Source organism: Pipistrellus kuhlii, unplaced genomic scaffold, assembly GCF_014108245.1.
Source record: "Pipistrellus kuhlii isolate mPipKuh1 unplaced genomic scaffold, mPipKuh1.p scaffold_m20_p_2, whole genome shotgun sequence".
Taxonomy (NCBI): domain Eukaryota; kingdom Metazoa; phylum Chordata; class Mammalia; order Chiroptera; family Vespertilionidae; genus Pipistrellus; species Pipistrellus kuhlii.
In genome coordinates, this window is record NW_023425515.1 from 4663812 (window position 1) to 4679271 (window position 15460).

The 15460-nt window shown below is 59.7% G+C and overlaps 1 protein-coding gene across 3 annotated transcripts in view; it reads left to right on the forward strand.

The window, feature by feature from the left end:
• AGPAT3 (1-acylglycerol-3-phosphate O-acyltransferase 3) overlaps positions 1-15460 on the forward strand; it is a 64178-nt gene that overhangs the window by 25724 nt on the left and 22994 nt on the right. Inside the window, exon 1 of one of the 3 annotated variants that reach the window (XM_036445691.2) lies at positions 4321-4416. The exons of the other annotated variants lie outside the window; for them this stretch is intronic. The gene's annotated coding sequence lies outside the window, so the exon portion shown is untranslated. Of the gene's footprint in view, positions 1-4320; positions 4417-15460 lie in introns of those variants that run through there. 3 annotated transcript variants of the gene reach the window in all.

A 15460-nucleotide genomic window follows, 5' to 3' on the forward strand; every position in this document is an offset into this window, starting at 1 on the left:
CTCCCTCCCTCTGTGCTTCCCTCTTCGCTGCACTTGGCACACGTGGGCTGTTCTGCAATCGCTGCCCTGGGTTTCTGGTTTTCGGAGTGGGGGCTGGGCAGGCCCCGGCTTTCAGTCTCTGTGAAGATAAGAAAAGCCGACAGCCACTGCCTCCAGCAGGGCCTCTCCCTAAGTGCTCCCCCGCCTTGAGTGGTGCCCACCCCCTGGACGTGGGCAGCTGGGCACTCTGCCCTGGACCCTGCAGCGGCCATCCCAGGCCACCCCCGCTCCTGGCTGCTCTCACCGTCCCGTGAGCAGAGATTTTAACTCGGGGTGAAAAGGAAAACTGGTGAGCCCCTGCCTCCCCCGTGGGAGGGGCTGAGGGCAGGATAAGAGCTGGGTCATCTCGGGCGAGGGAGCCGCCCTGCAGCTCTGGCCCGGACGCTCACAGGTAAGGGCAGGGCTGCTCTCTCTCCAGCAGAACCCCGACCCCACCCCCTCCCCATGGAGCAGGGCACCGAGTGCTGGGGGGAGAGAGGGTGGGAGTTGAGGGCCACGCATCTCAGGCTCCACCGTCTCCGTCCGAGTCTGCACTCCCTGTGGGTCCGACTCTCCCTGAGCTCTGGCCACGGAAGAGTAGGCGGGCGAGTTATTTATCCCGGACCCTCCACCTTTGCTTGCCCGGAGCAGCACCTGTCCCTCTAACACGTGGGAGGTCCCTGCGGCTGGCGTCTGTCCTTCTCCACCCTGAGCTAAACTGTCAATGTAAGAAGCGTCCAAACTCGTAGAGAAATTTTTGTAAGAGTTTCTTTGAGCAAAACTGATGACATATGTTGGGGAACAAGATCTCAAAAGCTCTGAGATTTTTTACCTTCTTATATACAGTTGAAATCAAGAGAGATTACATGAAGGTGGGGAGAGCAGGGCAGGGATTGGATTACATTGCATTTAACAAGATTGTTCTCTCTCTCTCTCTCTCTTTCATTCTCTCTCTCTCTCTTATTCTCTCTCTCTCTCTTTCTCTCTTGTTGTTAATTCTCACCTGAGGGTTTCTTTTCCACTGATTTTCAGAGAGAGTGAGAGGGAGGGAGGGAGACAGGGAGAGAAACGTCGACATAAGAGAGACACATCAGCCAAAACCGGTTTGGCTCAGTGGATAAGCATCGGTTTGTGGACCAAAAGGTCCCGGGTTCGATTCCGGTCAAGGGCATGTACATTGGTTTCGGGCACATCCCCAGTGGGGGGTGTGCAGGAGGCAGCTGATAGATGTTTCTCTTTCATCGATGTTTCTAACTATCTCTCTCCCTTCCTCTCTGTGAAAAAATCAATAAAATATATTTGAAAAAAAAAAAAAAAGAGAGAGAGACACATCATTGGTTGTTTCTCACACACACCCTAACCAGGCCCAGGGACTTCTGGTGTTTCAAAGGTGTGCTAACCTAGATGCAGGAGAACAATGGACAGGGCTGGCTTCAATCCTTCCACTAAAGAAGTTATAGGCCTGGGCCGGGCTGCCCACCATGGGCTGCCCAGCTAGGAATTTATGATGGGATCATCCGGTGAGAATGCTTCACACAGAACCCGTCTTCACCCATAAAACGAAGGCAGGGCTGGATGAGTAAGACGTCTCATTGGCATCTGCCTTACAGTCATCTTCGGGGCCTCCGCCTCAACATTGCCGTCGGTCAGGATTTCGACAGACTGATTTCTGAGTCCTTGTTATCTCCCAGTCAGGGTGAGCCAGAGCTTTTGTCTGCCACAGATGTCATGTGACTAACTTAAATGACAGAGCCAACCGTCCGTGTCAATGCCACTGCCCAGAGTGGCTGGTGAGCCCTTGGGAGCAGAGAGGCCAAGCCGAGGGGTGCCGAGAGTTAAAGACTTGGGAGCCGATGGACCACAAAGCCCAGATGACAGGGTGACATAGCACCTGGCATCGACTCCTTCGCACTGTTGGCTGCACGTTGACCTGGTGGCATTTGGGCTGTGTTGGGTTGAACCAACAGCTGCTTCTTTTGGGGTTACCACCAGTTAACACGCAGGTGGGCACATGCTCAGGACCGTGTGGCCGGATCGGTGCCCGAGGTGGGCTTGGGCGTTAGGCTCTGAGAACAGGCCATGCTCAGGGACCACATCCGCCCGACAATGAACTTAAACCAGCAGCTTCCTTCGTGTGGGGGGTTTTATGCTACAAAACCTGCACCCAGGCATTTGAGAGCGAGGAGTTCTCGGTGGCTTTGCTAGTGGTTTAGTTTCTGTCCATTAGGTGCGGGGAGGGTTGTGCAGGGTGAGACCCCGGCCCTGCCCAGCAGCCCTGTGTGACGCTGGAGGGGCCAGGCAGGTGGCCAGGCCAGGGGTCCAGAGGGCTTGGCACAGGCCCTACCTCAGCACAGGTGGCAGGAGGTGGGAAGGTTTCCTGGTGAATTAAGTTGTACACCCGGCTCCCACCAGACAGATCTGCCTGAGAGAGAGAGAGAGAGAGAGAGAGAGAGAGAGAGAGAGAGAGAGAGAGAAGGAGAGAGAGAGAGAGAGAGAGAGAGAGGGCGCTCCCCTGTGGTGGAGCTGGCGGTATTGCTGCACCCGGTGTGAGGACGGCGAGAATTGGGATCTGGGAAAGACTCGCCCCAGTAATGACTCAACATTTGACTAGACACCCATCCATCTGTTCATTTCACAGATAGATGTTTGGTTACTGTTACTGCCAGGACCTGTAAGTCATACATGGTATGTCTGCCATGGTCTGTCAAGGAGCAGGTGTGGTGATGCCTGGCCCTGGTCAGTGGCCACGCCTGAGCTCCCATAAGAACGCACCGATGGGCACTGACCTTCCAGGCTCCGGAGAAGCTGGTGCAGGGAGGGATCTTAGGACCTGTGGCCAGGGGTACTGGGCAGCAGAGCCAGGCACAGGGGCGAGGGCCTGGAGTCACCTCTGCTCTGGTCAGCATGCGTCTGCCCAGGCGCTGGCTTGTCCTGGGTCTGGACTGCAGGCCTCAGCCGGCCAGGCGGAGCCAGCTGCCCGTGACGGGAGAGAGGAGTCAGCAGAACCGCACCAAGCTCTCAGCCAAGGTCAGGGTCGCACCCGAAGTCCCACCTGAAGACCACACGAAGTCTGTGTCAGAAAGGGATCTCTCCGGGTGAAACTCGTTTTGTGCTGCCCTTGGGAAGGTGCTGGAAAACATGCTGTTTAAGGTGCTCAGAGGGCCGGGGGAACTGAGCACCTGCGGATGGGACAGGTCACTGCGGGGCCGAGTGACTGTGAGTCGGAGCTACTAAACCAGTCCTTGACCTGTCTGGTTTGGAACCAGGGTAGGTAAAAACGTCAGCTCTTCACTGATCTCTTCAAGAACACGTCTTACATGTGCATCCACGCAGCTTCCTGAGCTAAGCCCCAGGGTTAGCGGGCGTTCCCACCAGGCACAGTGACTGCGCCCGCCCTGCAGGGTGGGGTTGGCCTGGCGTCCTCTGGCGGGAGGGTCACAGGATGGGGGCCGGGGGCCTGGGACGGAGGGGCTGACAGCAGACCACCCAGTGCTCAGTGGGCAGCGGGTGCGCAGCAGCTACTTAGAGATGGCTGGAGGGTCAGGTGCGACCTCCCCGTGGTCAGAAAATGCAAGTTCAACCCAGGCAGCCATGACTCACCCCGCAGACCAGCAGACGCCAAGGTCAAGGGGCCTGAGCAGGAGCCGGAGGGCTGGTTTCCAGCCCGGATTAGCCATAGCGAGCAGCTTCCGGTGGGTGTACACTCAGTAACGACACCTTCTGAGCACAGACAGGTGGGAGGGTCCCGGATGGAAGGTTCCCAGCGGCCTGGTGCCCTGGGAAGGTGGGCGAGCCAAGTCAGCCCCACGGGGTGTTCCTCCCCACAGATAGCCCCCGGGGGAAGGAGGAGGTGGCCGCGGTGGAGTGCTGGGAGGCTGTTCACCTGTTCACAGCTGGTTTGTGCAGGTCCACAGGATTTGTGGGGACATTTTTGTTGATCCAGGCACATGGCATGTGTAAGGACGAGGCCGTGGGTGCTGCCGGGCCTGGCAGGCTCCGTGCCAGCCGCCCCGCCCCCAGAATGCCCGGCAGCCCGCAGCTGGCGCTTGCTGTGCCTTGGGAAACGGTCCGGTGTCTTCTTCCTGAAGCAGCCCGGTCTCGCACCCGTGTCCCTAAAGGCCAGGTGCAGCTCGTGCAGGTGCGCCTCCAGGAGCGTGTGGGAGGCTGGACAGGTCTGGGCTCTGCCCAGCCCCACAGCCGGTCTGACCACTGGCTCAGCTTTCAGTTGTTTGAGGTTGGAGGAGCGGGCTGAGCGGGCGGGGAGCCCGCCCTGAGGTGGCGGTGGCGGTGGCGGTGGCGGTGGCCGTGGCGGTGCGGAGAGGAGAGGAGCAGAGGAAGGGCCAGGAGCTGGACAGGACCCGGGAGTGCAGGGCGGCAGCTGGCCCTCCGGCCCTCCAGGTAATGCCACTGTGGCGCCTGCAAAGTGTGGTTTTGGTTGTTGGCCGTAGTTTGTTTCTCTTTACTTTTTCTGTCTCTGCCTTTTCTGACAGGTTAAAGCAGAAGTTCGCCTCCTCTCAGGAAAAGGTCTAAGTGCCATTTAGCAAGGTCCGGGTCAGGGCCGTAAGCGGCCATCCCAGCACCCTCCCCCTGCGCCATGCCCAGGGACAAAGTCTCGGCATCACAGGCTGGTCCCTCGGGACCTCACACACCATCCGAGTCCTTGAGGCTTAAAAGCAGAGCAGGTGACCCAGAGATGGTCCCCTGTGGAGACCAGCCAACAGCTTCTCCCGTGGGGACGGGGCTGGCCCAGCCTGGCCAGTGACCCCCATGTGCCATGCACCTGCTCATGTCCCAGGCGGGCGAGGGGTGGTGACTGTATCCCTCAGAGCAGGCAGGCAGGGTGGCGTGGGGGCAGCCCGGAGGCTTCTCCATGGTTACACAGTCACCCCGCAGGACTCCCGACATGGCGATGCGGGGGAGGGGGGGAAGGAAGCTCCACCTGAGTGAGAAGCGGATTCCAGCCGGACACAGGCAAGTGGCCCAATAGCGGGACCATGGCAGGCCACTCGGTCCTCGCCGAGGAGCCCGAGGGGATGGCCCAGAGTCACACTGTCACATCACAGGCTGGGCACACGATGATCTATGTGTCCTGGGCAGGAGAAGGTTACCTGCTGTTTAATACGTTCCTACATGGAAGAACTCTGCAGCCAGTTTTACAAGAACGAAAGAGGCCAGGAATGCTGACAATAACAGCGCTGAGCCCTGCACCCGTCCCCGGTCTAGTGCTTTTCACAGCTCCCTCATTTAATCCCGTAACCTGGTGATGTAGGAAGTGCCCCCTCTCCAGAGCAGGAAGTGGAGGCTCAGAGAGGCTCAGTCCTGTCTCCAGGTCACACAGCCTGGGGTTGGGGAGGCCAGGATTTGAACCTGGTCGCATGCTCCTGTTCGCTACCACCCCTTCCAGAAAGGCGAGGCTTGCCCTGACCCAGCAGGCTTTCCTGGTGGAGGTCTGGGTCTGTTCAGGCTGTTATAGCAGAATGCCATAGATCAGGCGACTTTAAAGAAACAGATTTCTCATCGTTGCTGAGGCTGAAGTCCCAGATCAAGGCACAGGGGCCTGGAGAGGCCTGCTTCCTGGTTCACAGACGGTGACTTCCCGCTGTGGAAGGATGAAGGAATTCTCTGGGGTTTCTCTTATAAGGACACTAATCCGTTCATGGGGGCTCCGCCCTCATGACCTACGCCACCTCCTAGAGGCCCCTCCTCCAGTACCTCCACGTGGGGCGTTTTCTTTCAACATATGAACTTGGTGGTGGGGTGGGGGCACAAACATTCAGTCCACAGCATAGAGCAAGCATCGTGGGAGGAAATCAAGTCATAGTCGCACAACATTGCCACCTGCACCAGGAACAGACAGACCCCAGACCCCGCGGCAGTCTGGGGGGGGCGGGCGAAGGTTCCTCTTGTGACCATGCACTTCTGCGAGCGAGGTTTGAAAGTTTTGCAACAAGAATCTATTATTTTCTGCTAACGCACAGAATCTCATTATTTACAAAGTCTTTTTTAAAAACTGATCTTAGAAAGAGGAAGGGACGGGGGGGAGAGAAAGAGAAACATCAATCTGTTGCCTTCCGCATGCACCCCAACTAGGGATCGAACCCACAGCCTGGGTAGGTATGCGCCCTGACTGGGAATGGAACCTGCCACCTTTTGGTGTGTGGGGCGACGCTCTAACCAGCTGAGCTACCCTGGCCAGGGCTTTGCAAAACCTTTGTGAAAACACAGAGTTCAGAAGTTGGGGTGTTTTTGCTAGAAATGTCTCATTTGGTTACAGAACGGGCAGCCAGGCTACACCGGAGAGTGGCCGCAGCGTCTCAGTCTCCGGGGTGAACAGGGGTCTTTGGAGTTCCCCACTCACCACCCCGTCCATTCAGACCGGTTTAGAAGGCAGCGAAAGAAGGCTGCTGCTTTTATCCCCCCTCCCTCCTCCCAGGCCGCTCCTCCTCAGCTCACAAACCAGCAGGCTCCTCTCCGGCTGCGAGGCTCAGAGTTCTCTGCCTTTGAGCGGGGGATGAATGGCTGTCTGCAGGGCATTTGGTTGGATTTTGCTCTGAGGCTGTTGAGGACCCGGTTCCCGTTCGTGGAAGCCCGAGTCCTGATCCCGCCACTTGCTTGCTCTGTGACCCTGGGCTAGTGCTTAACCTCTCTGCACCTCAGTGTCAGGTCTGTAAAATGAAGCTCATAGGTGCGCCTCCCTCCTCTGGGTGGTGGTGAGAGTGGATGAGCTGACACAGAGGGCCATCTGGGTGCTCAGGGACGGTGACCGGCGTGCATACAGAGACATGCTACAGACGTGTCTACAGACGTGCCACCCTGGGCAGCACTGTGAGGATGTCCTGCCTGAAATTCTTCCCATGCCAGGGGCTGGTTGTGTGTTCAGCGGTTCAAGGTGCTCCCTGTGCACCAGGCAGCTGATCACTGGGCACCGCCTGCACTCGAAATGCAGCATGAGCCCTGAGCAGCCACGCACCGGCCAGGGAGAGCAACTCTGCAGGCGGGGAGGGGAGGCTGGGGTGCAGGTGGTTGCTCCTCGCTGGCTTTAGTCTAGTGTGTCCCTGTCCCAGTGCCTGTTCCACGGAAGGAAACGCGGCTGCACAAACACACTGTCCTGAAAATGCAAATGGAAACACTATCCGGCAGCACCTGCGGCAGGCAAACTGGGGGCCTGCACATGTCCCAACGGGGATGGGACCTGCAGCCGAGGTGTGTGCCCGGACCGGGAATCGAGTCCGCAACTTGTTGGTGTGCCAGGGCCCACCAGTGGTTCTCACCGGTGCTTCAGGGCTGCGTGCACCTGCTTTCCTCACCGTCACCTACCTGGGCTGTGACAGCCTTCCGAGGGCTCCCCACCAGTCCTGACACTCAGCCGTGAAAAAAACCAGTGTGTCCACATTGTCTGAACGTGCCGAGGGCCCAGGACCAGGCCACGTGTCCTGAGGAAGCTCTGCAGGCTGACCTTTCCGTCTTAGAGCAGAGCAGGTGTCTCAGTCCACCCCGAACAGGTGAGGCCCTGCCCCCACGGGGCAGCGTCACCTGGGACACCCGTGTAAAAGCCATGGAGGAGCTGGGAGACACGCAGATAGCGTCTGGCATGGCGCTCCCGACTGCACTTCAAAGCACTTGAGAGTTGGCCGCTGGCCTTCCTGGGCTCACACCTCGCTTGTTTACTTGTGTTTGGTTTGCATAGTAACCCACGTTCTGGAGCGCGTCCCCGTGTGGATTGGAGGGACGGTATCAGCTGGTCCCTGTGAGCGCCCGCCTCGCTCCCGGAGTTTCTGCGCGGCTCACTTTACCCAGAGGGAGTCAGAGCTCGCAGCCCTTCTGCAGGGAGCGCTACTTTGTTACTTATTTGTTTGTGCACGTAAAGCTGTGGAAGGGCGGGCTGGGTGAGGCGTGGAACCCAGACTAGCAGCCTCAGGTGCGGGACGTGGCCTCCTGCAGGTGGCACCATCCGTGTGTCAGGAGAGGCCCGGCCGATCGGACACGCCCCCAGCTGTGCCCCCAGCGCAGTGTGACAGGAGCGGGCCTGGAGACTGCCTGTCTAGGCCACTCCGGCTGCAGACTCTGTCTCGCCTGCTTCTTCCTGGGGCCAGAGGAGAAAGCTCCAGGGACTCATAGCCGTTCCAGAGGCCGCCAGGAAGCAGCGGGAGCTCCGGTCAGTGGGAAGGACGCTCTGGGCATAAGAATGAGGTGGGAGGTGGGACCCTGTCAACAGCCAGGAGCCCAGGGAAGCTTCAGAGGGGGGTGAGGGGGTGGGGTGAGGAGTGGTTAAGTGAGTGCATTTGGCCACTTTTCTTCTTATTGATGGTCCTGCAACATGTTGCTGGCACCCCGAGGGTTCTCTCGGCCTAAGGGCTAATGCTGAGCTCAATCAGGATAAACAGGCTGGCACCATGGTGTGTTCCCGGTGGGCGGGCAGCATCTCATTAACCTAATAAACGCAGTGGGCTGAGCCGAAAGGCAGGGCGGAGAGCAGCGAAGTAACTTGCTCAGCGGCTCTCCGGCTGGAAACTCAGTTCTGGGGTTCAGGCAGGACCCGTTTTCTTGAGGCCCGGGTGCCAGGAATTGACGCCTTTGGGGACGCTGTGGAAAGAGGGTGATTAACTGTGAGTTAACAAGAGTCTGAGGCATGGAGACACCCGGGCCCCTGGGGGCTGCTGGAGACCGAATAAGCGACGAGTCACTGGGGGATTGGGTGGGGAGGGGAGGTGGTGTCTGGGTTGAACCGGCTGCACCAGGGCCAGTGAAATACTCTGGTCTGCCAAACCTGGTTCTCCCCCTGGGTCGGCCAGTTATTGGTGAGCCGTGCAGTTGGTTGTGGTACCGAGAGAGCAGGGCTGTTGTGGTCAGTAAGTGAATAACTGGTGTTTAGTGCCTGTCTCTCCGCACAGCCTTGGCGTGGTCTCCCCGATCGCTCCCTGGCTTGTCTGGGTGCGGACTCCCTGATCTGTCACCAGTGCGTCTCGGGTGGCTGTGGGCCTGCCTTAGTGCCCCGTGGATTCTGTGCTTCCAGAGCTCAGCGTTAACAAGCCCTCTCAGTTAACTCAGAGGCCGCCCACACCTGGTTCTGGGTTCCAACGGGGTCCACGCTGGAGGGCTGGGGCCTGAAGGTGAGGCTGATGGGGGGGTGTCACAGTTTCGAGGGGGCCAGGGAGAAGGCGGGGAATGGCGAGAGCTCTGACCTGGTCCCACTGGCCTCAAGGTGAGGGAAGAGAGCAGGTCGGGCAGGGAGGAGGCCCCAGGAGCAGGACAGCCAGGACCCGGGTGCTCCGTCCGGCAGCAGCGTGGACAGCGCTGTCCCCTGTCCGTACCTGCCCCTGCCCTGGAGGCAGGTAGATGGGATCGCATGTTTGTTCTAGAAGCTGGAGACGCAGCTCCTGCAGGCGCCACCATGGAGCCTGGGACCAGTGGCCCCGCGGGCCCCGGGTGGGGTCCTGCCCTGGACGAGGCTGTCAGCGGTTAATGCAGAGCTTCTCTGAGGAACTGCGTGACCTGCACCTGCACGTGCCCTCACTGTCCTCATGCCGATGGCGCAGTGTCGCCTCCTGGAGCAGGAATGATTCTCAGCTGTGTACGAAGGCGCATGTGGGCATTCCACAAGAAACTTGCTGAGTCTAAAGTAGGGGTGTCGAACTCAATCAGAGAAGGGGCCAAAATCTAAAATCCAGCCTAAATCGCGGGCCGAATGGTTTACTGAACAGTCATAAACTGTCATTGTGATGGAAACGCAGCGGAGTGCAGTGACGACAGCGCGGTGCGGGCCACATTGCAAGGCCTGGCGGGACGGATTTGGCCCGCGGGCCTTGTGTTTGACACATGTGGTCTAAAGAATTAGGTTTTTAGACCTTCCTTTCATGTGGCCGCTCTGAGGACACCGGCAGGAGGTTCTGTCAGCACGCTCCTGCTGCTCTTTCCTATTTTGCATAAGTCAGTCATTTAGGGTCAGGGAAGTGCCTAGACATACAGTGTTCCTGTGACATGTTCCTATGTAATACCTTCCAATTAGCTTTATTCTCTTTAACCTCAATAACAGACTCAGAATGAAGTCGGATAGTAATCCAGGGGCAGGAGTGACCTCACTCACACATGTGGTCTCAGGACGGGGAGGCGGGAGTGACCTCACTCACACATGTGGTCTCAGGACGGGGAGGCGGGAGTGACCTCACTCACACATGTGGTCTCAGGATGGGGAGGCGGGAGTGACCTCACTCACACACATGCTCTGAGGATGGGGAGGCGGGAGTGACCTCACTCACACACGTGGTCTGAGGATGAGGAGGGAAGAGTGACCTCACTCACACACATGGTCTGAGGATGAGGAGGGAAGAGTGACCTCACTCACACACGTGGTCTGAGGATGAGGAGGGAGGAGTGACCTCACTCACACACGTGGTCTCAGGACGGGGAGGTGGGAGTGACCTCACTCACACACGTGGTCTGAGGATGAGGAGGGAAGAGTGACCTCACTCACACACATGGTCTGAGGATGAGGAGGGAAGAGTGACCTCACTCACACACGTGGTCTGAGGATGAGGAGGGAGGAGTGACCTCACTCACACACGTGGTCTCAGGACAGGGAGGCGGGAGTGACCTCACACATGTGGTCTCAGGATGGGGAGGCAGGAGTGACCTCACTCACACAGGTGGTCTGAGGATGGGGAGGTGGGAGTGACCTCACACATGTGGTCTCAGGACGGGGAGGCGGGAGTGACCTCACACATGTGGTCTCAGGATGGGGAGGTGGGAGTGACCTCACACATGTGGTCTCAGGATGGGGAGGCGGGAGTGACCTCACTCACACACGTGGTCTCGGGATGGGGAGGGAGGAGTGACCTCACTCACACATGTGGTCTGAGGATGGGGAGGGAGGAGTGACCTCACTCACACACGTGGTCTCAGGATGGGGAGGTGGGAGTGACCTCACACACGTGGTCTCAGGACGGGGAGGCGGGAGTGACCTCACTCACACACGTGGTCTGAGGATGGGGAGGGAGGAGTGACCTCACACACGTGGTCTGAGGATGGGGAGGGAGGAGTGACCTCACTCCCACTTGGGCTCGAGGACCAGAGGGCCACGGCCATGGGCCCTGAGCAGGGCCAGCGGACAGGCACACTCAGGACCCACGGGGAGTTTCCCGTCCACAGAAATACTATTGGAGGAGGATTTTGGCAAAATTCCTATGCCAACCTTTATTTCAAAATCAATAAAACCAAGATTCTAGGTTTGCTGTGTTTTACACAGTAATGGAAAGGCATAGGAAAAAGTGAGAACTATCTCAACATTCCTGCCCTGGCTGGTTTGGCTCAGTGGATTCAGCGTTGGCCAGCAGACTGAAAGGTCCCAGGTTCGATTCCTTACTGTTCAGGAATCAAAGGCTTAGTTTCCGTTCTGCTCCATCCTGGAGAGAAGTCCTTGGTATTTCTCCCCATTGCTGGCCAGTCCCTCTGTGAGCCTGGTACAGGAGCCATTTACTATGCCAGGTGTTTTTCCAGGTGCTTTCCCTGTACCAACCCCCTAACCATCACACCACCCATTGTCGTGGGTGGAGGGATTACTCCCACTTGTCAGTAAACTGAGGCTTAGCTTGAAGGAGGGGGTGCGGGATTGGGGTCCAGCCCGTGCCCAGGGCCGTGCTGGGCAGCCTCTCTCTGGGGGATCACAGAGGCCTCCTGCAAAGCGGCTGGGAGAGGAGATTCTGAGACACACGGTGTCCAAAGGGCAGAGCAAGGGCCGAGGCCAGGGCCCCTTCGCCAGAGAACCCCTTTCCGGGGCCCCTGTGTGCTCAGCGTGGGAAACCGGGAAGGATGGGGCATGGAGCCACTCAGCCTGGCTGTCCTCTGTCCTCATCCGGGCACCCGGGGAGCTGTGCACAGGCCCTTGGCCCTGCTCCCCAGGGGCCCCGAGTCCAGGGGAGAACAGGAGAGAGAAGCAGGAGTAGGTGTCCGAGTCTGGGTGCTGAGCACAGGCCCGCAGGCCCCCAGGGGAGCTGCCTGGAGGCGGAGCACTCAGGGGGCCCGTGCAGTCTGGGGTGTGCGGGAACCCCTCGCCTGTCCACTGTCTCGCCCGCCGAGGCGTCAGCCTGGCTCCTGCCCTGTGGCAGGGATGCAGGGACCAGGACAGGATGTGGCAAGTATCTCTAAAGCCTGCAGTTAGGAAGGTGGCTGCTGGGCTCTGGCAGTGGCAGCTGGGGGTGGGCCAGGACCCGGTTTCTATTCTGGAAGAGTCTCTCTGGCTGCACCGTGGAGGAGGGGGCTGGCATCCTGAATTACTGGGGGCACAGGCAAACAAAGTCCTCACAAATACCTTTCTGAACAGCCCTGACCGGTGTGGCTCAGAGGATAGAGCATCAGCCTGCGGACTGAAGGGTCCCGGGTTCGATTCCAGTCAAGGGCATGTACCTTGGTTGGGGGCACATTCCCAGCGGGAGGTGTGCAGGAGGCAGCTGGTCAGTGTGTCTCTCTGATGTTTCTAGCTCTCTCGCCCTCTCCCTTCCTCTCTGTAAAAACTCAATAAAATATATTTTAAAAAAAATACCTTTCTGAACAAATACTGACCTCAGGGCAAAGGTTGGCTCAGGTGCTTTCACTGAAGTCAAGGGCACCTGCCACCCTTTGTGGAGGAGACCCCTGGGTCAGCGGTGGGCCTCCAGCCGCGGGGCCAGCATCCTCGAGGCGCAGGTGCACGAGGCCTGGGCCTTGAGCTGCATCCGCAGACGTGGGTGGTGGCCGGGCAGATGTGGATACCCACGCAGCTGTCTGCGAGAGGGGCTTCTTCTCACTGATGATTAGAAAGGCCGAGGTCCGGGTACGAGCAGGGAGAGGCCCTGTTCCTCAGGCCTCAGGTGAGGACTGTCCTCACACCCCGGGGAGCACACACCGCCCTGCAGGAGCAGGTCCTCCCAGGTCAGCAGTCCCTCTGGCTGCTCTGCGGATTACGGAGTTGGAAAGCCTTAGGCAGCAAGACACTGCTCAGGGCAAAGCCCCTTCCCGGCGGGCTGAGGGAGGAGTGGCAGCCTGCCCTCCCTCCCGATGGCTTCTCGGGCCCCAGGCCTAAGTGCAAGTCACAGACGGATGCCTCCAAAGGGCCTTGCAATCGGTCTGAAGGCTCCAGAGCCAGTGGCCCAGGTCTGAGAGCCGGGGCAGGGGCAGGGCAGGGCCGGGGAAGGGCAAGGGCAGGCTTTGCCCGCTGCGGGGCCCGCCCCCTGGCAGGACACAGGTGCTGGAGGGGGCCTTGGCCGTCCTGTCGGGAAGGGGGTCTTTGATGTCATGTGCAGAGAAGGTGCACAAAGCAGTAACTTTCCCGTCACCCAGTGATGACCCCGAAGCGGGGGTGGAGCCTTTTTCTGCCAGGGGCCTTTCGGGTATTTATAACATCATTCCTGGGCCATACCCAGCGATCCTCTTAAAAACCAGCCGCGGCATTTGGTCAGACATGTAATTAACTCGCCCCAATGCCCGGGCAGGGCCGGACCACGTGACTTCGTGGGCCTCATGGGGCCTGCGGGCTTGGCGTTCCCCACCCGGCCCTGAAGGAAGGTCACTGGCCAGAGGCCCCTCCAGGGGCCGCTCAGTGAAATCCCCGTCTGCCGGCGCCTCTGCCTCCTCTGTCTCCTCTCAGCTGCGTGCAGCGTCAGAGTCCAGGCGGGGTCACAGGGGGACAGCATCCTTCGCACTCTGGTGGACTTCCCGCTGTTTCCCAGGGAATCAGAGCGTCATTCTCCCGAGTGTGGAGTTGGAGCTGGGCCTCTGGTGGGAGCGCAGCAGCCCGCTCTGGGCCAGGGACCGATGGCCTGGGCATTGCCCGGAAGAGGGGGTGTCTGTCCAGCACTGGGGCCCACCTCACTAGCTCACCCCACGGGCTGTGCTCTGGGGTTTCCGTCGGCTTCTGGGTCTGAGGCCCCAGGCCAGCTGCTGGGCGGGGCCCGCTGACCTGGTCCTGCCTGGGCCGTGATGGGCCTGTTTACAGCGGCTCCTGCCGAAAGCCGCTTATTGGATTAGCGGGAGCCGGGCAGCCCGAAGTGGGCCGGGGGGAGGCCGTGCCCCCTGTCTGCTCCAGGGCCCTGCTTTCCTTCCAGTTGGCCTTCCAGACTCGCAGGTGCCTCTGGGTCGGGAGGCAGCACCCCAGAAGTGCGTGTCCCCCTTGTTCTGCTGAGCAGAGGCTCTTCTCGGCCCAGGCCCGGCCCGTGTGGGAAGTGTGGGCCTGGCCGTAATCCCCTTCCTTATCCTCGCTGCCACCGCCCGTCCCCTCGCCGGCTCTTAGAAGACAGGGCACAGGCTGTGAAGATGCTGGCCCGCTACTCGACCTGCCTCTTCTCGGGGGTCTGTGCCGCGCTGGTGGCCGTGGCTCTGGCCTATTACCTGTATTGGTGAGCGTGGCGGTGCCGGGGTCTGGCTGAGGGGGGGGAGGGGGTGAGGGGCTCCATGCCGTGGTTCGCCCGCTGTGCTGTAGGTCCACACACTCTCCACCCCCGCGGGGACCTCCTGGCGGTGGGGAAGGAAGCGGTTACTGCCGGAGCACAGTGCGTGCGGATTACCCTGCCCTCCCGTGAATGCTCTTTTGTTAGAACCTTCCCGAGGGAGGTCTAAGGAGCGGCGCCCTGACGCACAGTGGGTGCTGGGTGATGGGAGGGAGCCCCTGCCCGAGCCCTCGCCATCGCTCCTGCCTCTCAGCCCAGAGTGGGGGCAGCGGGGGGGACACGGGGTCTGTCAGTTGAACAGGAAATGGTAGCTTCCATCAAAGGGATGTTACCCTGTCGTGCCCATAGGTGACAGGTGGCTTATGGGGAGTCACCGGTGACCCTTCACAGCAGCGGTGGCCGGAGTGCACTCCAGTGCTTGCTGCGAACATGTGGGGGCATCTGTGAGGTGCCATGGGCCACCCTGGCCTGGGGGTCCAGAGGCTCAGCTCCTCCAGCCCCTCACGAGGCTGAGACCTGTGCCCTGGGCCCCAGGTTCTGTCTGTAAAACGGGATGTTGACTGTATCTCTGCAGGTGGCCTTTGCACAAGATCAGGTACCGCTGGCACACAGGGCCTGCTCCCTCCTGACAAGTGCTGATGGGGTGGCTGTGGGGTGGCTGTGGGGAAACCCCAGCCCGGGTCTGGGGTCACTTGACTGGCTAGTGCTGGAGAAGGAGCAGTTTCCTGCAGAGAGGCAGGCTTCCCGGAGGTTCCGCCTGGCGTGTTCTTGTTCCTCCCACGCACATGGCTGGGTGGGAGCTCTCCCCTCTGACCTGGAGGCTTTCTCTCCTGCAGATCCGATTAACGCTTCTTTGTGTCTGGTGATGAGGGTGCCGCGAGTGGGCGGGGCTCCCTGCTGCCTCCAGCCGCTGTGGAACCCAGTGTACACCCAGGTGTACCTGCAGCCCGCCTGAACACTCTAGTCGTTTATGTGCCTCTTAGGGGCCTGGTGGCACTGTCAGTCAGCTGGACCCCAAAAGGGGC